Here is a 13,015-nt window from a genome sequence, read left to right as displayed (position 1 = left end):
TGAATCCTTCTTTAATGAGCTAGAGCATGTGCCCACACACACACACACACACACACACACACACACACACACGCACACAAGAAAACAAACATTTGTGCAGTTATACAGTGAATGCTAAACACACATTGCTGGGATTGCAGTTCAGCAGATGGACTGGGGCCGCGGCAGGGGAGTGGTGGGGGGTGGGGGAGGGGGGAGCATTTGTGTCGAATGGGGTGGTTAGGGGAGAAAAGAGGCAAGAAAGTGGGAGGAGGGGTTGAGGAGAGGGAGCTGGTGGTATGGAGGGAAACAACAGGTGAATGGAATAGGAATGTGGAAGGGAGGAGCAGCAGTTGCATGGGCTAGGAATGAGATACATATGCACTGGAGCCGAGCCGGTGAGTATGTGTGGTGCACGATAACAACGACATGGAGGTGTGGCCTGGGAGTGGGTGACAGGGCAGAGGTAAGGGGGACTGTGGGTAGAGGATGTGGGTGCTGTGGGTTACCTGAGACTGAGGCCAGTGGGCTTACAGAAGTGAAAGATGTGTCGCATGGGTAACTCCCCATTTGCACAGTTCAGAAAATCTGATGCTGGAACAAAAGACCCAGATGACAAGAGTTGTGAAGCAAACAGTGAATTGGCCACTTTGTGCTCAGCAGTGTGTTCTCCTGCTGGGTGTCAACTCTGTTCTTGGTCACAATTTAGTGGTGGCTGTTCATTCTGGCAGACAGCTGATTGGTAGTCTTGCTAACATAAAATGTCCCGAAATTGCAACAGACCCGGTACATGATAGCTCTGTCTTCACCGGTGGTCCTGTCTCTGATAGGGGAGATAAACCTATGACAGAAGTAATGTGCTGGGTGGGACTGGGCAGGTCTTGCACCTGAGTATTCCAGTGGAATATAGGCTTTGTGGTAAGAGGTGGGAAGTGAGAGATGGACCAGCATTTTTTGTCAGCTTGTGATGAACATGGTTTAGTTTCTTCAGTCTGGGTTGTTACTGATGAGGGGTGTGCTCACTTGAAAATGATTATTGGGGGTGGTGGGAGCATTGCATTGTTAGAATGTCCAAGTGGAAGACAGGCATTCTTGTTTGAGGAAATTAGTAACTTTGACCCCATGTTTTTCTATTACCTCTATATAAATCTCATTTTGGTTACTAGTTGGGAATTAGTATACTTTAAGCTTAACAGATCATGAAATTAAAAGAAAATCAGCAGTTTCTTTTCATGTTACTCATTTTTTGTTCTGTCACACATTGCACCAGCCACAACAAAGCCCCACAGTGAATGCTGCTTTCAAATATGGTATGAGTTAGCTGATTTTTGTAAGCAGCTGGAAATATCCTGACTATGACCAAATGAGGGGATGCAGCTGTGAACAGGCAAGTGGGAGGGTTCCCAAGAGCCGCCGTGTACCCCACATACCAAAGGTACCTCAAAATAAATCCTCTCCTGTTGATCTTGTCTGCTCTACAGGACATATGGAATCCATGAGTAGTCACCCACTTGGCTGTGAGTGGTGTGTCAGTGGTAGGGCTAGGTTATCTGTGCAGAGGAGACAGGGACCAGGGACAACTCAGGGTGTTACACATATCCCCTAACCAACAAATTCAAGGTACTGACTTCCACTCAACCCAAAACTAAGCAATGAAACTCACTTGTTGCCAAACCTAATGTGACCTGCATCAAGAAGAGGCAAACACAAAAGAGTAGCGATTCCTTAATTGTATGTAACATATGGCAAATAATAGCACCCCTTTGGTAATGGCAGCAAGGAATAGGAAGAAACACCAGGTGCACTTAGTGTTTATGCCTGGGTGCAACATTTGACATGTTGAAGAGGCAATTCCACCAGGCATTAAGGGAACCAGATGCAACCAACTGCAGATTGTATCACATTTTGGAACAAATTATGCATGCTGCAAGGATCTAAGACCATGCTTGGAACATTACAGCAACGAAGACCAGTCTTGTTCACAGAGTTTATCCTAAACACAGAATCTGCAGCACTGTTCCAGAACTGATCATGCTTTCCCCCTTCCACAGTTCTGAGTTTGGTGGAAGAATTGAACGACAGACTTTGAAGGTTCTATGAAATGTTTAACTGTGACTTCCTGGACTTGTGCGCTAGGGTTGAGAACTGTAGTGCCTCCAAAACTTGACCATGTGTGCACTACGTATCATAGGCTGCTATCCATGTAGCTGACTGTGTGTGGGGGGCAAAAAGGTGGTTCTCCATGCAGTGTAGATAAAGATAACCGTAGGAGACCAGGAAGTATCAGTGTAAGATCCAAAGAAATGCCCTCCCCAGCCCCAGGCGCAACTATCAAAATCGTAGTGATTAACTGCCAAAGCATACACAACAAAGTGCCAGAGTTTAAAGCACTCTTAAAAAGCAGTGGAGCTCACATAATACTGCATATAGAAACAATATTATGTAATGGAAAGTTGCCATTCACCATATAGTGGAGATGCTGAGTCGCAGGTAGGCACAACACAAAGACTCTCACAAATAACGCTTTCAGCCCATAGGGCCTTTGTCAAAAACAGACCACACACACACACACACACACACACACACACACATATTCACGCAAATGCAACTCACACACACATGACTGCAGTCTCAGGCAACTGTAGCCACACTGTGCGCAGCAGCACCAGTGCACGATGGGAGTGGCAACTGGGAGGGGGTAAGGAGGAGGCTGGCGTGGGGAGGGGGAGGTATAGTAGAGTAGGGGTGGTGGACAGTGCATTGCTGCTGGGGAACAGACAGGGACAAGGTGGAGAGAGGATAGGACAGCTATGAGCTGTCGGGAGGTTAGATGGAGGGCATGGGAGAGGTGGGGAGGGAGGGGGGTGGCAGAAAAGAAGAGAAGTAAAAAGACTGGGTATGATGGAGGAACAAGGGCTGTATAGTGCTGGAATGGGAACAGGGAGGCTGGATGGGTGAGGACAATGACTAATGAAGGTTGAGGCCAGGAGGGTTATTGGAATCTAGGATATACTGCAGGGAAAGATCCAATCTGTGCAACACAGTAAAGCCGGTGTTGGTGGGAAGGATCCACATGGCACGCACTGTGAAGCAGTCATTGAAATGAAGATGTCATGTTTGGCAGCGTGTTCAGCAACTGCGTGTGGTGGTCCACTTACTTCTTGGCCACAGTTTGTCGGTGGCCATTCATGCGGGCAGAAGATAGCAGTAAAAGACTGTGTGCTTTTTATTTATTTTTATTTTTTAATACAATAAATGCAATTAATTTTCACGCAGTTCATTTTTAGGCCAATATTTCACCAGTCAACAATTCCATCCATGAAATTCAATTCACGAAAGCCTGAAAAATATGTTTTGTCATGCTAAAAGTTCGCAATTTATAGATGTGATTTTATTTCTAAATTTTTTATACTGGCATTTACACAATTGTGTATTTTACTTTGCCAGGCTAGGAGCTTCCCATTACTATCATTTGTAACTTTTTATGTGGAGTTTAAGAATGGATTTAATTCCCCATATTGTATGTCACTACATGTTATATCATCAGACATTCATTTTGCCATGTGAAGTTAATTTTAATTAATGACTATGCATACTGCATTTTAACTATTAAATTTACGATAATGGTTAGCCATGTACCCTAGATATAGTGCCACCTGCTGGCTTCAGTTATTTGTAATTGAAGTTAATTGTAACTGTCATGTTATTCATAACAGGGCCAAAAATTCATGCAAAATGATTAACTTAGACAACAAAAGCATAGCACTGAAAGTTCTCAACTGATAGTAAGAAAACTCACAAACTCAAAAAAAGTCTGACTTTTTTTAACAAGAACATACAAAAATTTTACAGCATATTTCTGTATGGTGGTTCTCTTTGTTGCCATCTTGTGAACATTTACTAAGACACTGGGAAGTTATTCAGTCATACTTTCTCTTTCAAGGGGAAGAAGAGACAAGCTCTTTAACATGGACTTCATGAAATGTGTGGATGAAGAAGATGAATAATCACTTCTCTTTTTTATATGCAGTTCATACGTAACGATAGGATTTTCGTTGCATCAGCAGTTTTACAGTTTCAAAATTGAAACTTGCAAACTACATATCTTTGTGATGGTTTACAATACCTGAAGAAAATGCCTGAATATTGATTAAAATTTAAGGGTCATGGATTGGATGTAGACACCACGTGCGAGTATAAGTGTGAGCTGGCGTTATCATGGAATGCTGATGAACTGTGGTGTGACAATACACCGGCCGCTGAGCACACACAGTAGTCACGTCGTGTTGCTGGTTCCCTGTACAAGTAGAACAGTTTCCAAAACACATGGTTCTGACGTGGAATTATGTCTTTTTCGACTCACAATGGAGTACTGACAAATCCTTATTTGTTCACGGTAGGATGTCAGACACTGTTAAAACAGGTCGGCATAACGAGCACGTTATTATAGATGTGGTGATGGCTAATAACTCGTAGTTCAGGTATTCCTGTGACTCATGGACCCAATGCCCCCAATGATCCTGACAAATACCAAGGGAGACCCTCAGCTAAGGACACAAACCTCATAAATGCCTTATAAAAAGATTTTTTAATGTTTATTGTGACTCAAATTCTGAAGAGACTGAGCAAATTAGACTAGGACAAATTTTAAAAACTATGCTTCTAATGTTTGTGAGAGAAGCCTACACTATGTTTAATTTGAAAACCTAACCTCCCAAGAAATTCACTGTTCTGAGCAGGAAGGATGAGATGGCCATTGATAGCCTGACAGAGATTGTAAATGACCATAGCATTAAAATAAAAAATGATGAATTGTACAATCAATTAAGAAAAGTCATTGAAACTTTTAAAACTTCTGATTTACCAACGGACCAAAAACTGATTCATTTCATTACTAAAACTGCAGCCCCAGAGCTATCAAACATATTTAAATTTGTGTTTTCTGTTCCTGTGAGCAGTGCATATGTAAAATGAGTGTTTACCTGATGAGAAACTTGTGGACTGATGAGCAAAACAAACTGAAGGTGACTCCTGTGGAATGTGAACTTCTTGTTAAAATAAACTACAATATGAGCTGCTCAGAGTTCCATAAGCAAGATCTGCATGATAAGAAACTTCTAAAGGCTGCTATATCAAACAACTATGTCTGTAAGTTCCATCCCCAGCTCCAATTACTTTCACTCATGTACAGCATAAACACCATAAACTTTTAATTATTTTAAGTTTCAAGTAAGGTATTTGCAATTCAGTTTTCTTGCGAGGATAAAAACTGACAAATACTAGTAAGAATGCAAATCTTATCTATTAAGTGCTATCTTTTGTTTGAAGTGTCCCAACTTTTGACTTCCAAAAGGTGGCAATATCCTGACTTTTGACCTGCCAAAAGTGGCAACCCTACCACAGAAAGAGAACAAATCTTTCAACCACAGCCTCTGGTAGTACTCATTCATCATCTTACAGAAATAATGTAATGATATTTTATAGGATGTCCTTGTTGGAATTACTTTACAGCTGTAGCTGTTCTTTCACTTGCAAAAAAACGTTATTATATGTATGAGGTTCCTTCAAATGAAACCTGGTCAGTGCATCTAACTTTGCCTTACACGTAAGGTGGCACCATGCAACTGGGGGTATGGTGGCACCATCTATTGGTAGAGAGATTAACACATGTGCACCATTTGATGTTGCATAGAGCCAGTGCAGTTTCATGCTGAAGAGAAGGTGGTCACACAAGTTATAATCCACTAGCGAACACGCAGGTGAGTAAGCAGGAACGATGAGGAATGATTCAATTTTTGGCATCAGATGGAGTTGGAGACAGTGAAATGCATCAATGGATGAAAGCTGTGTACGGTGAGTACAGTCTGAGTCGTTCAAATGTTGTGGAATGGCGCAAATGATTCATTGAGGAGTACAAGTCACTGGAAGGTGATTCTCATCCTGGAGAGGCTCATTGTGTCACCACACTGCAAATGGTTGTGGAAGTGAATGCTTTAGTCTTCGACAACTGCAGAATCGCAATGGGCGAGATCCATCAGTTAGTGGGTATCAGCATGGGCACAGCCCACCCCATAATGCATCAACACTTGAACTTTCGAAAAATCTGTGTGCAGTGGGTTTCCCAGCAACTGATTGCCAAACAGTGCAATACTCGAATGGCGCTGTCTTTGAGTCATCTGAAACGTTATCATGAGGAGGAATACAGCTTTCTGTCACATCTTGTCACAGGTGACAAAACATGGTGTCACCATTTTGAACCAGAAAGCAAGCATCAGAGCAAGCAGTGGAATCATGCGACTTCACCACCTCCAAAGATATCAAAGACCGTGCACACCAGTTCTGGTAAGGTCATGATGTCCTCCTTTTTTGACCACAAGGCCCCATGAGTTCCTGGAATGGGGAACCACCGTCAATGCCCAGTATTATCAAGCCACTTTATAGAACCTTAGATGAGCCATCAAGCTGAAACGCTGAGGCATGCTGTCCAGTTGCGTTATTCTCCTGCATGATAATGCCTGCCCACACACGGCCAATGCAATGAAGATGACATTGCAGCAGTTTTGGTGGGAAACGCTGGAACATCCAATGTACAGTCCCGGCCTTTCACCGTGTGACTTTCATGTGTTTGGACCCCTAAAACAAGCTATTTGTGGACATCAATTCGCAACGGACGATGAAGTGTGTGTCTGGGCTCAAACCTGGATCCAACAGCAGCCTACTAGCTTCTTCAAGGATGGAATCGACCGGTTGGTGTCACATTGGGATAAATGTGCCAACAGTTTTGGCGACTATTTTTGAGTATGTGTACTGTGCATAGCTACATTTTTGAGTTAATAAAATCGTTACCATCACTTTACACTAATGATCAGGTTTTATTTAAAAGCCCCTTATAAAATACCAAAGGCGAGACCAATAAATTGTCTTGGATAAAGTGTACCTTTTTTATTTGTGCGAATCAAAATATTCATTGGGCTTTGTCATTCTGTAACATCTGAGATTACAAACAATGGAACAGTCACTTGCTTGAGCTGTTGCTTGTTGCCACAAGCTGTTAACTTTTAAAAAAAAGTAAGATTCCTATTTTTCTTTGTTCTAATTCATAGCTTTTATATCCTCTATTCAGATTTTAGCAGGTTATACTTTTCATGGTTACATAAAAAGAGGCTTGTTATAATAGTTGTTTCTTCACCTATCAGAAAAGTTAATTGTATTAAAATTCATATGACAATTGTGGAGCTGTATTAGGAAAAGGATACTCTGCTAAACACCATAAAGATGACACTCTGATTTAAAGACAGGCAAAATGTAAAGGCTTACACATTACAGCTTTCATGTAAAGCCTTCTTCAGCACTTTCACACAAGAAAACACCTCACGCATGACTGATGCCACTGGCAGCTCTGACCAGCATGATTCAGATCAGAGCTGCCAGTGGTAGCGGTCATGTGCACATGAGGTGTGTGTGTGTGTGTTTTCTGTGCTGAACAAGTCTTTGGCCAAAAACTAAAACATGTAACAGTCTCTTCACTGTGGCTGTCTACAAATCAACAGGTCATCTGTATGGGAGCAATACTGTATCCTTTTCCTAATAATGTTGATATTCCAACCTAGAGTTTCCATTGTCTGATTATGGAGATAGATGTTAGGTTTATTACAGAGTATGCAACTACAATTACTACTTAGTATGTTAAAGCTTTCAAAGCAGGGAGCTACCTCACCTCACCTGGCGTGCACTCTGGCTCCTGTGACGAAGACCACTCCCCATGCCAACACTGCATATTGTTTGGTCCTTTTATATTGTAACCAATAATGCAACCAAAGTCTACAACTTTACCATGGGGTACATCTGCACTTGCATTTAACATCACACCTGGCTTGCCATCAGCTGGTGCTAAACGAAACAGTCCATGCTCCATTTTGGGAATGTGACATGGTACTGAAAAAATTTGAATGATAAATTTAAGATTTTAACAATACTGTTTGTTTAAAAAAAAATATTTAAGATTATCAAGTCAGTAAAATTTTTAGAAAAATTCTAGAAATTGTCTGTGAACACATTCAATAACAGTTTGCAACTTTGGCATACACACAAACACACAATATTTGTATCCATTATCACCTTGTCCATCTGGATCTATCACCACATAATATACAGGGTGTTTCAAAATGAATAGACGGGTATTAAAGATTTGCAGCATTTATTACATTCAATGTACAGTTATGAATAATACATCAAATGAAAGAGCGACTCAAACAGTTTTTCTTACAAGTGTTCAATGTGCGCACCATTCTCCACCTATTGATTCAATAGGTGAGTCCTTCCCAAACCTTCAACAGTGTGTCTGAAGTAATTGCTGCAATAATGCTATTTCTAAAGTCAAGTAGATCAGCTGGTAGCAGAGGCACATACACATGATTCTTTGTGTGACCCCAAAGGTAAAAAATCACATGGTGGCTAATCATGTGTTAATGTGGAAGTCATGCAGAACAAGCTATGTCATCCAGCCCCTTGAAGCCAATCCAACACCACATTTCACTGAAAAAATAAAGGCCCATAAACTTTTCAACAGGATACAGTGCATACAAAAAATTTGGGGACTCTTGTTCGAACTGTACAATCTCGTCACAATTTGCTTACCCCCAGATGTGCACATTATGTGTGCTCACATTTCCACATACCCGAAATTTCAGTTTGTCACTGAAGATGACACGATCCAGAAAATATTTGTCATCATGCCGTAACATTTTGTTTACATGATGTACCATAAACCATAGTCTGCAGGCTTTAGAGCTTCGAATAACTGCAAATGACAAGGACATAGTTGTAAGCATCTCCATCAGAATCTCCACCAACGTCACTGAAATTGGTAATCCACAACTACCTTTTGAAACTGATTTCTTGGGGCTATGCATGGAAGTCTCTCACTTGTTCAACACATTCTTCACTCACTCTTGGTCATTCCATACTCTTCCCTTTGCACACAGATGTACAAACAAAATGAGTTGCTCTTTCATTTGATGTATTACTTATAATTGTAAGATGAATTTAAGAAATGCTACAAAGCCTTAAAACCTGTATATTAATTTTGAAACATCTTGTGATATACTATGTCTATATAATGAATGCAAATTGTTAAACAAGGGATAGTTCTGAATGTAGAACATTAAATGTGAGCATGATTGACAGTTCTGTTAATAAAACTAAGTATTATGATAGTAATTAGCTTTTAATGTACACTACTAACATACCACAGTTTCATGAACCAAAAGCCACAATTACAAGAAAAGGTATGCTTCATACATAAAAGAAACTACATTTCAATTGTTTTTAATTTAGTACATTATTTCTTACATGAGATAGTATATAGGTCTCTTACAAGCAATGCAGTCAGGTTTCCCAGGTCTCCAACGGCCTCGTGCACATTTAGCAGTGTTGTTGCTGAGTGTCGGACCATAACCTTGATCACATGTAACACGTGCCACAGTCCGGATCACGGCCATTCTTCAGAATTTCAATCTTCACAAAGGGTTCACTAGATAAAGGCTCACAGGGACCAGCTGAAAAAAATTACTTTGTATTCATACCACCGAATCATGTACTTTTGATTACTGATTTAATAAGATGCTTTTCTATGGCGCTTTTGTTGATTTTGAAGATAAAATTGACTCAGACGACTACATAGTAGTCTTGCAAGACTTATCTGAGCAAGGCATTCAGACAGCCTATAAGTGATTAAACAGAACATCTATGCCATGTCTCCAGCATTTTTAGTAGCAGCAAATGGACAATAGATTCCCCTAGAAAAAGAGGTGTTACATAATGTGTTTGCATCTGAACTAAACTGTTCTCAGCTGTATTGTAAATGGCAGTATGGAGTGACCTAGGAAGATACTGGGAGTGTAAATCAACAGAAGAAGGCTCAACAAACCGAAATTTATGGATGATACTAAGCTGTTGGCTAAAGCATTGAGTAAATTCAGTTCTTGTTTACTTACCTCGCTCCAAACATAGTTAGCCTCACCTTGAACATTTTGAAAATAAGATACTGTCCAAATGGATTGCAACAGGATATGTTTACATGCATAATTTGATCCTGCAAAATGTGAGCAAGTAAATCTATCTTGGATAGTTCATAGATATGGCTATTGACTTAAAACTTGAAATCTGCTTTTGCATGAAACTAGGGTCGGATGTTTTTGGGTATGATGCATCAATCTCCTGACTGAAGATGCCCGTAAAATTGAAAAATATATTTTGTGACTAATGAATTTTTCCATTGTCATTGCAGGCTGCGAAATCTGGTCACTGTATGAATTTATTAGAGGAAAATTCATAACTTAGCAGAGAATGATGGGGAGAAAAAAGATAAGATGAGAGAAAGGGGCATATGGTCTCTCACAAAGACCAGTGCCATCCTGGAAACTGCAGTCTTACTGAAATGGTAATGAACTGATCATGTTGCCTGGTGCAAATGCATATGAGTGTGATGCTACACTGGAATCCAACAAACACAAAGACCCAGGAGAAGGCCACCAACAAGTGGAAAAAAAGACATCTTGGAAGTCAGTGGCCAGGAAAGGCCAGACATAGAGGATTTTGCTAAACGTTTGCCTCTCTCCGTAACTCGAAGAGGCCACATCATTTTATGACAGAAATGGTTGTTGATGACAAACTCTGAATCAGATACAGGAACAGAAGTATTGGCAATTTCTTGAGATATTCTTGCTTTTTTTATCATTCTGAAGCCAAACTACTAGCAATGCCCTAAGATTTTCGTATGTATTGGAATTCATATTTTCGGTACACCTCAACAACAACAAAAAAAGGCTTTCATAGAAATTATGGTAAAAGGTAATACTGTACATAACACTCAATACAACAAACTTAAAACAAAACCCAATGTACACACAAAATAAATGAAATGCCGCTACTTACGGAGATCACTAATATTATGTACTGGTAGCTATGAAGGAAAATAATAATGGCCAAGATAAATTAAGCTGAAAATGGGAAAGAAAGAATGATGGACGACTCCTTGCACCACACTGCAGTGATACTCCTTCCTCTGAAGTTTTTGGCTGCTTTTGGAGGCAAGTCAGGTGATCAGTAAAATCACCACCATTGATATGAAGTTTTGCCCAGAGGACTGCAAATGCAGTTTCAATTTCTGTCTCAATGGATTTGAGTTTCTTGTTTGCTAAGATGAGTACACCACTTCCACCTCCCATTAGTCTATTTTTGTGACATACACTTAGGTATACATAAAAATCTCACAATTGTGTCCTTGTTTCCTGACTGAGGAAGGAACTAGAGCTGTTGTATTGTTACAAATGAAATGCTGGCAGTTAACAAAGGTCTTTTGGACACCAATAAGGAAAATAATTGTGGCAAAGATAAATTAACCTGGAAATGGGAAAGAAAGAATGATGAATGGCTCCTTGCACTGCAGTGATACTATCTCCTCTGCAGAGTGAGGCTATTTTTGAAGATGTTTCAGGTGATCGTTAGAAGGACTACGTTACAATCTTATTGGCAGTAATTAGAATTTCCTGTCCTGGAAGAAATACTGGCCAGGCATTATGTCTCCTTGAAATTTTATGGTTTTGACTGACTATGACTTATTGCAAGCAGAGTTAATATAAAAACATCAATACAAAAAATAAATCACCATCACTGAAAAAGAAATCCCAAAGTTGTCTAAAGATTTAACAATCGTACCATTTGAATGTACAGGAAGGAGAAGTAGGACATGTTTGCTATGCACTTACACACTGTACATTTGTACAGCTAATGGAGAAATTTCTAGCAGTAGGGAAGGAGTCACAAACTGCCTCTGTAGACTTTTCAAAAGTTTATGACATGGTTCGCAGAGCAAAACAGTGGGCAGCTATGAAAGATACAGACACGGATTATCATTTCGGAATGTACAAAGGTAATACGGTACAACTTATGCTGATCCACCTGAACATTATGACCACCTATCTAATGGCTGGTATGTCCACCTTTGGCACAGATAACAGCAGCAGTGTGTCATGGCATGGAAGCAATGAGGCCTTGGTAGGTCGCTGGAAGGAGTGGGCAACACATCTGCACACACAAGTCACCTAATTCCTGTAAATTCTGGGGAGGGGGTGAAGAGCTCTTACACTGCATTCAATCACGTCCCATATGTGTTTAATTGTGTTCAGATCTGGTGAGTTTAAGGGCGAGACCATCAACTGGAACATGCCACTACGTTCCTTGAACCACTCCATCATACTCCTTGCCTTGTGACATGGCACATTACCTTGCTGAAAAATACCACAGCCACTGGGAAACATGAACATCATATACACTCCTGGAAATGGAAAAAAGAACACATTGACACCGGTGTGTCAGACCCACCATACTTGCTCCGGACACTGCGAGAGGGCCTGTACAAGGCAATGATCACACACGCACGGCACAGCGGACACACCAGGAACCGCGGTGTTGGCCGTCGAATGGCGCTAGCTGCGCAGCATTTGTGCACCGCCGCCGTCAGTGTCAGCCAGTTTGCCGTGGCATACGGAGCTCCATCGCAGTCTTTAACGCAGGTAGCATGCCGCGACAGCGTGGACGTGAACCGTATGTGCAGTTGACGGACTTTGAGCGAGGGCGTATAGTGGGCATGCGGGGAGGCCGGGTGGATGTACCACCCGAATTGCTCAACACGTGGAGCGTGAGGTCTCCACAGTACATCGATGTTGTCGCCAGTGGTCGGCGGAAGGTGCACGTGCCCGTCGACCTGGGACCGGACCGCAGCGACGCACACGGATGCACGCCAAGACCGTAGGATCCTACGCAGTGCCGTAGGGGACCGCACCGCCACTTCCCAGCAAATTAGGGACACTGTTGCTCCTGGGGTATCGGCGAGGACCATTCGCAACCGTCTCCATGAAGCTGGGCTACGGTCCCGCACACCATTAGGCCGTCTTCCGCTCACGCCCCCAACATCGTGCAGGCCCGCCTCCAGTGGTGTCGCGGCAGGCGTGAATGGAGGGACGAATGGAGACAT

The 13,015-nt window shown here is 41.6% G+C and overlaps 1 pseudogene; it reads right to left on the bottom strand.

The window, feature by feature from the left end:
• The window catches only part of LOC124803181, a 343,599-nt pseudogene that overhangs the window by 95,836 nt on the left and 234,748 nt on the right, over positions 1–13,015 (bottom strand).

This window comes from Schistocerca piceifrons, chromosome 6 (genome assembly GCF_021461385.2).
Source record: "Schistocerca piceifrons isolate TAMUIC-IGC-003096 chromosome 6, iqSchPice1.1, whole genome shotgun sequence".
NCBI classification, from domain to species: domain Eukaryota; kingdom Metazoa; phylum Arthropoda; class Insecta; order Orthoptera; family Acrididae; genus Schistocerca; species Schistocerca piceifrons.
Note: the sequence above shows the minus strand (reverse complement) of the source record. Positions and strands in the feature narration are given on the sequence as shown.